The sequence below is a fragment of the Chrysochloris asiatica genome, unplaced genomic scaffold, assembly GCF_000296735.1.
Source record: "Chrysochloris asiatica unplaced genomic scaffold, ChrAsi1.0 scaffold00192, whole genome shotgun sequence".
Taxonomy (NCBI): domain Eukaryota; kingdom Metazoa; phylum Chordata; class Mammalia; order Afrosoricida; family Chrysochloridae; genus Chrysochloris; species Chrysochloris asiatica.
In genome coordinates this window covers 942,443-953,487 of record NW_006408710.1, presented here as the reverse complement: position 1 = coordinate 953,487, position 11,045 = coordinate 942,443, and the positions used below count along the sequence as shown (strand labels likewise).

The following is an 11,045-nucleotide window of genomic DNA, read 5'->3' as shown; positions in this document are numbered from 1 at the left end:
TAGTTTTCATTTTCTCGATGTTGTTAGGTGTTGCTGTTTTGTTTGAACTCACTGTAGCTACTGTGTCAGACAATATCATTGAGGGTCTTTCTCTTTGTCACAAATCGGGCTGCTAACCTCAGGGACATAATGCATTAGGCAAATCTGCTGCACAAGACCTTTTTAAAGTGTTGAAGAGCAAAGATGTCAGCTTGAGGACTAAGGTGTGCCTGCCCCAAGCCATGGTCTTTTCAGTAACCTCATATGTATGTGAAAGTTGAACAGTGAATAAGGAAGACCATCAAAGAATTGATGCTTTTGAGTTGTGGTGTTGGTGGAGAATATTGAGAGTGCCATGGGCTGCCAAAAGAACCAATAGATCTGTGTTGAAAGAAGTGCAGCCAGAGTGTACCTTGGAGGCCAAGATGGCCAAACTTCGTCTCTCATACTTCAGACACATTGTCAGAAGGGACCAGTCACTGGAGAAGGACATCATGTTTGGTAAGGTGGAGGGCAGAGAAAAAGAGCAAGACCCCCAATGAGATGGACTGGCCAAGTGGCAGTATCGATGGACTCAATCATGGCAACAGTAGTGAGGTTGGCCCAGGATCGGGCAGTGTTTTATTCTGTTGTGTATAAGGTCGCTATGAGTCGGTCCTGACTCAATGGCACCTAACAACAGCAACAACCTCAGGGTCAGAAGTTCGAAACAAACAGCGGTTCCACAGGAGAAAGATGAGGCTTTCTGCTCCCATAAAGATTTATAGCCTCGGAGACCCTATGTAGGGTCACTATGAATCGGAACCAACTCCACGGCACATAACCACCACCTCTTTGTCACTGAGCCTCTACTTTACCAAGCATGATGTTCTTTTTCAAGGACTGGTCCCTCCTAATAATTTGGGCAAAGAAAATGAGACAAAGTCTCACCATCTAAAGAATATTCTGGCAGTACATGGTATATTCCATGCTCTTTGCCAACACCATGATTCAAAGACATTAAGTCTTCTTTGGTCTTCCTGATTCATTGTCCAACTTTTGCAAGCATATGAAGTGATTAAAAATACCATTGCTCAGGTCAGGCAAACCTTAGTCGTCAGAGTGGCATCTTTGCTCTTTAACACTTTGAGGTATTTTTGTTTTTATCCTGTCTAGACGGGGCTGGTAGCGTAGTGGTTACAAATCGGGCTGCAAACCTCAGGGACAGCAGTTCAAAAATACCAGCTGTTCCGCAGGAGAAAGATGAGGCTTTCTGCTCTCATCTTCCAAGATTTACAGCCTTGGAAACCCTGTACAGGGTCGCTATAAGTCAGAACCAACTCCACGGCACATAACAACAACAACAGCAGCAAGATGGGGCTGGTGAAAGGAGAGGGAGATAAGACTCTTGTGGTTCAATAGTGAATAATTGTTATCATGACTGATTGCAATTGTTGCAACTGTAAAGGTACAGGTTTTGTAGCAAAAAGAGGGGAGTGACTGATCTTGCAGTCCAGGAATGGAGGATCCTGGGACCATAAAGGGAGAAGAGCGGGAGCAGAGTATGGGACTCTATTCAGAGAAGCAGCAACACCAGAGATGGAGACAGAGACAATGACATGGAGAGGCAGAGTTGCTGAGGACGTTAGACTCAGGGAGGGAGAGGAGCTGTGTGCTGGCGACCAGGGGGCAGGCTTGCAGGGTGTGCTCTTTGGTTGTCTGAATGGTTGTATATTCCTTAGTGTTTTGCTGTACATCAAAAAAATAAATAAATAAAAGAGGGAATAGAAGCAAATACTATTGAATGTTGGATGGTGAGGGGATTGTAATCATTGCAATGAAACAAAATAAGATAGGATGAGTGTAAAGCTTATGTTCTCCCATGTAAATTATCACTCAATTCACAATAAAAACTTTAAAAAATAAATAGTGTGTGTAACAAAAAGAAGAAGTCTTTTAGCAGCAGATTTGTCTACTGCAACATATCTTTTGGTTTTTTGACTGATGTGTCCATGGGTTTTGAGTGTGGATTCAAGTAAAAATAGAGGAACGACTAAAGTCTTTCCTCTATTAATCATAATGCTGCTTACTGGCCCAATTGTGAGAATTTTTGTTTTATATCAATGTATAAGCCATAGTGACGTCTGTATTCTTTGATCTTCTCAAGTACTTTATGACCTCTTCATTTTCAGCAAGCAAGGTTGTGTCCTCTGCATATTCACAGCTAATGAGTCGCCCACTAAACCTGGTTCTTGTTCAAATAGTCCAGTTTCTCCAATTATTTGTTCAGCATGGTGAATAAGCATGGTGAAAGGATACAACCATTAATACACTTTTCCTGAGTCTAAACCACTTGTTCTGTCCAAATAATCTTAGTGCACACCTTTCCTGATTTTAAAGCACACATAAACTCTTGGTCTGTTTAAACGCCTGCCTCTTGGTCTATGTACAGGTTCTACATGAGCACAATGAAGTGTTCTGGAATCCCCACTTTTCACAATGTTATCCAGAGTTTGTTATGATCCACACAGTCAAAAGCCTTTGCATAATCAATGCTGGGTGGTGGTGTGACAGTGAGTCAATTCAACTCATAACAACCCTGTATAGGGGTTCTGAGGCTGTTAAATCTTTATGGGAACAGAAAGCCTCATCTTTCTCCTGTGGAGTGACTGGTAGATTTGTACTGACCTTGAGGTTAGCAACCCAGGTTGTAATCCGCTCTGCTACCAACATTCCTTTGCATAGTCAATAAAACACAAATAAACATCTTTCTGCTGTTCTCTGCTTTCAGCTAAGATTCATCGGATATCAGCAATGATATCCTCCCTTGTTCTACAGCCTCTGTTGAATCCTGATTGAATTTCTGGCTCTTCCCTGTCGACGTACTATTGTAACGGTTTTTTAATTGTCTTCAGCAAAATTTTAATTGAATTAAAATTTTAATTCAATTATGTCTGCAACTTGGATCAACTGTCTTGGAAATGGCAAAATATGGATTTCTTACAAGTGCCTGGCCAATCAGGTGTCTTTCAAATATGGATCTCTTACAAGTGCCTGGCCAATCAGGTGTCTTTCAAATATGGATCTCTTACAAGTGCCTGGCCAATCAGGTGTCTTTCAAGTTTCTTGGCAAACACAAGTGAGGGCTTCCAGTATTGTAACCTTTTGCTAAAACATCTCAGTTGGTATTCTGTTAATTCTTGGAAGTTTGTTTTTCACCAATGCTTTCAGCTCAGTTTGGGCGTCTTCCTGTAGTTAGTACTGTTGGTTGCTAATCATATGCTGCTTCCTGAAATGATTGAAAGTCAACCAATTCTTTTTGGTATGGTGGCTCCGTGTATTCCTTCCATCTTCTTTCGCTGCTTCCTGCATCGTTCATCATTTCGTCTATAGAATCCTTTAATAGCTAAACTCAAGCTTCAAATTTTCTTCTTCAGTTCTTTCAGCTTGAGAAATCCCTATAGGTTTGCTATCTCCAGTTTTTTGCGTATTTCATTATAATACTTGACTTTGTGTTTTCTCAAGTCGCCCTCTGAAATCTTCAGTTTGTTCAACGCTTTTACTTAATCATTTCTTCCATTCACTTTTATTTTTGAAACTTTCTATTGTGACTTGAGTGAAGGTTTACAGAGAAGATCATCGGTCTTATAGTCAACGAATCCTACACTTTGTTTCATCTCAATGATTGCAATCCACTTCCTCCCTGGGATTCTTATTTCCATTCCACACTTCTGCACTTTGTTCTTAGGCAAATGTTGCCCTTTTGATCTTAAATAGTTGACCATTCTATGGTGAGCATACCTTACTAGTGTTGTTGTTCCCTATATCTAAGTACCTATATACCGCTTGGAGTCCTGGTGTGGTGCTGTGGGTTAATGCACCAGACTACAAAGCCATTTGAACAGCAAGGTCGGCGGTTCAAGCTCACCAGCTGCTCCTTGGAAACCCTGTACAGGGTCGCTATGGGTTGGAACTGAATCGACGGCACTTAACAACAACAACATATACTGCTTGGCTGAAAATTGGGCCAGGAGTTCCATTCCAGAGCTGACCAGTGGCCAAGAGCCATAGTCTCGTGTTCTTCCTTCCTCTTTCTGTCTGGTCTTTTTAATAATTTTGAGTTTTCTTCCACATTTTCTTTCACTCTCTCCAGGATTTTTTCAGAGCAGTTGGTAGTGGTAGCCAGGAGCCATCTTGTTCGTCTAGTCTCGGGGTCCTAGAGACTGATGTTCACATGTTCCACCAACCTAGCAAACAAATTGATTCCAAGCGTCTTCAGTTTTCACCACTCTTCTCTCCTCCGTACATGAAAAGACCAATAGATGCACCTTAGCTGGCCGCTCATGTGCTATTAAGAGCCCAGTCACTGCTCACCAAACTAGGATGTGAAAACATTGTCTCTGTGTTATGCCAACTGACCAGGGTTCCCCTGAGACGATGGTCCTCAGCCCCCAGGCCCAGTAACTCATTACTTCAAGGTGTTTTGTAACCTCTAAGATGTTTTCACAAGTTGTCCCCCTGTATGCTCTACCACATTCACAAATGTGTTTGCAGCAAAGGTAGATACCCATAGATAAATCCTGTCAAACCTTTATATACTTGTGGGTATATTCCCACTCTCCACACTCATACTTGTTCAGCCTGTGCATCTGCCCATCGTACACTGTTGTTGCAGAGTTGTGCATGTAACAGTATTAACTCCGTTCCCTTTAGCCCTTGCATTTCTCCCTGTGTCTTCTCCCGTCTTCATTATTCTTCTGCCAACCTCCCTCTTGTTGTATATTGCCTTCCCTATCACCCGAGTTAACACATGTCTACCTCTAGCTAGTGAATTACTCTCCCTTTCCTCCCACCCCTGGTAACCACTAAAGTCATCCATTCACTTTAGCTCTATGTTCAAGAGCAAATTTTAGAGTCTCTTTTAGCATTCATTTGGGTATTTTCTTTCTTTCCTCTTTTTTTTGGGGGGGGGGGCGGGAAGGGGAGTCAAATTACTTTATCTGAAGGGATAGAACAAATCAAAGAACTGAAGTAGGATATTTTGGTACATTTTGTAGAAAAGGTAACAGTAAAGCAAACATGCATGCGGCTGCCTTGGTGGTCCAGGAAGTCACGCCTGTGGCCATGGTGAAGTCAGGCTAAAGCTCAGCTCTCTCCATCACTGTCTCCGAGGGTGTGCTTGTCAATGAGATACTCGCCAGGCCAGAATCCGGGGTCCCCACCTTGTGCAAGTTAGTTACATAGTCGCCTAATTCTTTGATGGATTTCACCTGCTCGTCCAGGTAATGCATTTCAATGAAGTCACACAAGTGGGGGTCATTCTGGTCAGTGGCCAGGTTGTGCAGTTCCAGTAGTGACTGATTCACATTGTTTTCCAAGTGCAGCGTGCACTCCATTACCTTCAGCCCGCTCTCCCTGTCATCCCTGTCTGGTTTCTGGATATCCTGCAGGAAAATTCAGCCACCTTGTTAGTTTTACAGCTTTATCAGTTTCTTAGCATGTTCCCACTCCTCATAAGATTGGTGCAGAAAATGTTTGGCAAAATTCTTCAAAGCCACATCATTGCAGTCGAAGTACTAAGACATGGACAGGTGAAAATAGGAGGCGTTGAGCTCCAGGTTGATCTGGTGGTGGTAGAGAGGCTCAGTGGCAGGGTGCTAGATCTTAGGGCATCTGAGGGTGCAGCTGGCTGGAGGTGACGGAGGGTGATGGGGAGCGGTTGGTTGGTGGAGGCTGGGAGTGCCGGGTTCCACCCAAGCACTGTTGAAGCAGGAGACCGCAGTGACTCTGAAGAGCGTGCCTCTTTCCTGTCTTTTTAATGACCTTTTGATTTCTTCATTCATAAGTATAATGTCCTTGATGTCATCCCACAACTCTTCAGTCATTAGTGTATTTATTGTTGTTGCTAAGGGCCAACAAGTCAGTTCCAACCCATAACGACCCTGTAAGGTTTCCAAGGAGCAGCTGGTGAGTTTGAACCACCAGCCTTGCTGTTCAAACTGATTTTGCAGTGCAGTGCATTAACCCCCAGCAGCACACCTGGACTCCATTAGTGGATAATGATGCATTTTAAATGATGATGCCATCTACATTCATTGACATATGATGCCGGGACACGGTTTGGGAACAAGACAGGTATCAATAGCATAATCTCATTAAGGTTTTACATATAACACATGATAATTAACACAGGGCTGTGAATGTTTACTACATATATGTACTAATTTTTTCAAAACGTACTATTTCAAAAATAATGACAACAACAGAAAACAAAGGTGTTTATAATTAGGCTCCCTGATGGTACAGTGGTTAAAGAATTCAGCAGTTAACTGAAAGGTTGGTGGTTCAAATCCACCAGCCACTCCATCAAAGAACGATGTGACAGTCTACTTCTATAGAGAATCACAGCCTTGGAAACCTCATGGGGACAGTGCTTCTCTGTCCTATAGCATCACTTGATGACAATGAGCTATTTACATTTGGGAGGAAAACACCTACTCAAGTGTTTTCTGAGCCACAGCCTCTGGGGTGGCGGGGAAGTTGTGACACAGGTGATCTGAGTCTTCAGTATCCCAACATCTTTTTTCCATGTGCATTCCAACTATGGCTTAAGATGCTCAGGCAGAGAACACGCCTCTACAGGATTAGTTTATGGTCAAAGTGCATCCCTTGAATTTGTAGACACGGGATAAATGGACACTAGTTTCAGACATTTTAACACATTTTGTCCTTGTGGCCACCAGCTTAGGAAAGGAGGAATAAGATCAGTTCCAAAGTTTACTGTTGTTTTGAAATGCCATCGAGTCAATTCCAACTCATTGCAGCCCTTTATAGGGTTTCTGAGGAGCAGCTGGTAGGTTTGAACTGTTGGCCTTGTGGTTCGCCATCCAGTGCTGATCCTACAGTGCCACACCATAAGTCCCCAGTTTACTGGTACATTCTATTTAATCTGTATTGAACTAACCAAGGATAGTAATTAGTTTCCAAATTACCACCTTTGTGAAACATGTTGTTAAGTGCCATTGAGCCGGTTCAGACTCATAGCAACCCTGTATAGGCCTTACATCTCGGTGGGAACAGAATGGCTCATATTTCTCCCATGGAGCAGTTGATGGACTCCAACTGCAGATCTTGTGGTTTGCAATCCCATGCCTATTGCATAGCTTTCCCCCAGTATGCTCCACCACATTTATGGATGTGTTTGCAACAAAGGTGAATTTGGTATTCACACAGTAGGTTAAGCTAATGTGATATCCTGAAAGCATCCGCCTGGGTCTGTTGATCACTAATTCTGCAGAAAACCAAAGGTTATTGAAGGATTTCAACTTACCTGCCAAGTAGAAAGCCCAACCTTGTTCTTCTTCTTCTTCTTAAGTGCTGTTGAGTTGGTTACGACCCATAGCAACCCTGTAAAGGGTTTCAGTGGAGTGGCGAGTTGAGCTTGAACCGCTGACCTGACAGTTCAAACCAACTTTGCAGTTCAGCTCATGAACCCACAGAGCCACACCAGGACTCTGAGTCACATAGAAAGACCACATGGGAAGAGATGGCTGGCTGACCTCAAGCTGTTGCAGTCAAGTCCTCGGCGTTTTCAGTCCCAGTCACTATCTAAAGACTGCAATATGAGAGAGTCCCAGCAGGACCTACCCAGCTGAGCCCAGTTAGCCCTTAGGCTTGTGGGAGATAATAAACTTTTGGTTTAAGCCACTAAATTTTGGGTGTTTCTATTCTCTGTGAAGAACGTTTGCCATGAGCTCAACTGAGTTTCTCCATTGTCCACTTGTTTCCTATACATTCCGAGCCATCAGAGCAAATGAACATGAGAGGTGTGCAAAGAAAGCAAGCTTTCCACCCATTAAATGAAAACCACTTAATAATTTGATGCTATTTCAGAGTATAATAAGAAAGCGGCAGTGGAGAAGTAGACACAACAGCCTTCTCGGCTCAATGGCACTTAACGACAGCAACAGCAACATTAAGTGTGCAGTTGCATTATGAAAAAAAATTTGAGAGATTGTGAAAATGATCTACATACGACACAGAGACACGAAGGGAGCAGATGCTGTTGGGAAAAGGGTACTGACAGATTTGCTCTATGCAGGGTTGCCACAACCCTGTCATTTGTAAAACAAGAACATCATCTGCATTGTGCAATGAGGTGAACTGAGATAGACAAGGTTTGACTGCTCTGACATCTTTTTTTCTTCCCCGGAGAACGTGGTTCACTGCATTGTCTGACGGTGTAAATCACAGTTCTGAGTGTAACATGAATTGACAAGGACAAAAGACAAGACTAGCTGGCCTCAGATGTAAGAGTAAGAACCATGTGGAATCAAAGAGCTTGGTCTCAATCTTTTTATACCTGAGCCATCTGGTTCTTCCTCACCAAAAACCATCGGACTTTCATAATGAAATCTTGACCTTCACTTCTCACCTTGATTGCCTGTAAGGAAACTGAGTAATATTGAACCAGAGGTCCTATTCAGACGATATGACTTTCTAATGCATCTTCAAGTCTGAGATGCCATTTTGCGTTGTTGTGGCTCAGTGGTAGAGTGTTAAGTATAGGTGAGTAGGTTCTAACTCATAATGACCCAGTCTGTGTAGTTTCCGAAGAGCTTCTAGTGCGTTTGAACCACAGATCTTGCAGTTAGCAGTCCAGTGCTTTTCCTACAACACCTCACCAGGAGTCTGATGGGGTTGACAGAGTTGGGAGAAAAAAAAAAATGGTGGACGAACAAGAGTATGAATAGTTCATGCAAACCTTTTCCCTGGAGGGCTGTGTCACGGTCAAAGCTTTCTTGGAACAGCCGGTTTCTCTGCACAAATGCACAGATTCACTGCACTTTTAAAAATGTCTTTTATTGGTTTGTACATTTTCGTATGCAATCAACACACCATTGTTTTTAAGGACACCGTGCTCCTGAACACTTCATGTGGCTCATCAAGTCCAGCTTGGGAAATCCCAGCTAGTACTTGGATGGGAAGAGGCGGTTGGCTGTCTGTTTTGTTTTGATCATCACCGCTGCCTTGTCTATTTCATATTGTTGTGTACATCAGTTCATAGAATGACACAGCACAGAACATAACACACGCGTGAGGTTTTATACACACACTCAACAACACCCAGAACCAGGATAGTATCCTCAGCAGTAGTAGGAAGGAACTCCTAGAGCATCCTAAGACCGGAAGTCAGAGGAATGCCCTCCCACCAACAAGGAGTTGAAGTTTAACTTAGTTTCCCAGTTTCATTTGTTTTCTGAGACTGTTGAGAAAGGAACCCAGAGCAGTGGCCACTCTGTAACAACCACTTGGTTCAACCTCTCAGCCATTTCCTTGGCCCAAAACACAGATCTAAAGGAATACTAACTATTTCATAGCACACCCAGCCTTCCTCATTCTTTGCCATGCTCTTGGGTCAGAACGAAGGAGGGAAATTATAATGTTATTTTTTACAAGATACTGTGATTAGGAATTTCACTGTAGAATGATTTCTAGCTTATAAAACAAAATTATCCCCTCCTTTGGCAATGATTCTAATTCCTTGTTTACTGACTGAAAGATGCTAAGCACTCAGGCTACTAAGTATACCCCATCAATGGTATTTGCATGGAATTTTCCAGAACAGGTTCTTCTCCAATTGTTAAAAACAAGCACAACTTCCTAAAAAATGTAGTATCCTTCAATTCGGTATTTCTGGGAATTCTATTAAAACTTAACCTACATCAACATCAATGCTTGGATCTGCCCCAAATCCTGAACATTATTTAGTTCCTTGGTTTCAGGATTTTGAGATAAATTCACCAATTATGAAAAGTAGTTAAAAAAAAAAAGCATACATTCTTACCATCGGGATAACAAAGGAAAGCTAGGCTAAAATGAAAATGCATGAGGCCCCCAAATTCAATACAGCAAAGTCCATAAAACAAGTATTTAAAAAAGCAATCCTGAGGTTTTGCTAACATTATCACTTGATGCTCATAACTTCTCTTTCCCCTTTCCATCAGAAAGCTGTCCCACACATTTCTCTACAGGACAACGCAAAGTCAAGTATTTGAGGGGACTTCAAAATGTTTGTGGGGAAACTCCCACTATTTTCTCATTCCACTTTTCTATGAACATTTTGAAGCCACCTTCCTTCTTTCCCGGATTCCTTCTTCCTTTCTGCACCTTTGAGACTTTCCACCCACAGCCCTCTGAGGTCCTTTCTTGGTGAACTTGTATTTGAATGTAATGAATTCCACATTCTGAAGTTGCACCTAATGCATTCATAAAAGAAAGACAGTACAGCCCATGAAGAGGAGCTGATCTCCACCAGGGACAGCTGGTGCATGCTCCCCATGGCAGGAAAGGTAAGGGTGCTAATAATGAAATCCACCACATAGTGTTCATTCTTCAGTTTCTAACTCTCTAGAGACACTAAGTTTGACAGCACTGCGAATGGGTTTAAAAGATACAGTTGCATGACCTCACCAATCTCTTTTCAGAATATTTTAGGTACCAGGAATAAACAGTGGGAGTTCCTAACACACACATAGAATTACTTCATTCTAGGGTCAAGGGGGAGCTCTGGTGGCACCATGGGTTAAGCGTTGGGCTGTTAACTACAAGGTCAGTGGTTCAAACCCACCAACCATAAAAATGTAGTCTCAAAAAACCTAGAAAGTAGTTCGTTTCTGTCATATAGGGTCACTGTGAGTCGGAATTGGCTCAACAGTAGTGGGTTTGGGCTTTTGTGGGGCCCCGGGGGAGTTTGGGGTGGTGTAAAAGGTTGATACACTCAGCTGCTAACCGAAAGGTTGGAGGTTCCAGTAGACCCAGAGGCACATTGGGAGAAAGGCTGGAGAGCTCATTCTAAAAGATCAGTTATTGAAAACCCTAAAGGGCAGAGTTCAACTCAGACACGCATGGGGCACCATGAATGGGAATCGTCTTAACGGCAACTGGTTAGCGTCCAAGTATGATAGGGACCAGCCCTATTCCATGCCCCCATCCCAGAGATCTCGTTACAATAAACATGGTCTAAAATGAAATTTGATTGCAACGTAGAAAACCAATCAGTCACATACACAAATAAAATGTGTCTA

At 42.7% G+C, this 11,045-nt stretch overlaps 1 pseudogene; it reads right to left on the bottom strand.

Annotated features, from left to right (window-relative positions):
- Window positions 1–5,103: 5,103 nt before the first annotated feature.
- Window positions 5,104–10,300, bottom strand: LOC102814759 (annotated as a pseudogene).
- Between the last annotated feature and the right edge of the window lie 745 nt (window positions 10,301–11,045).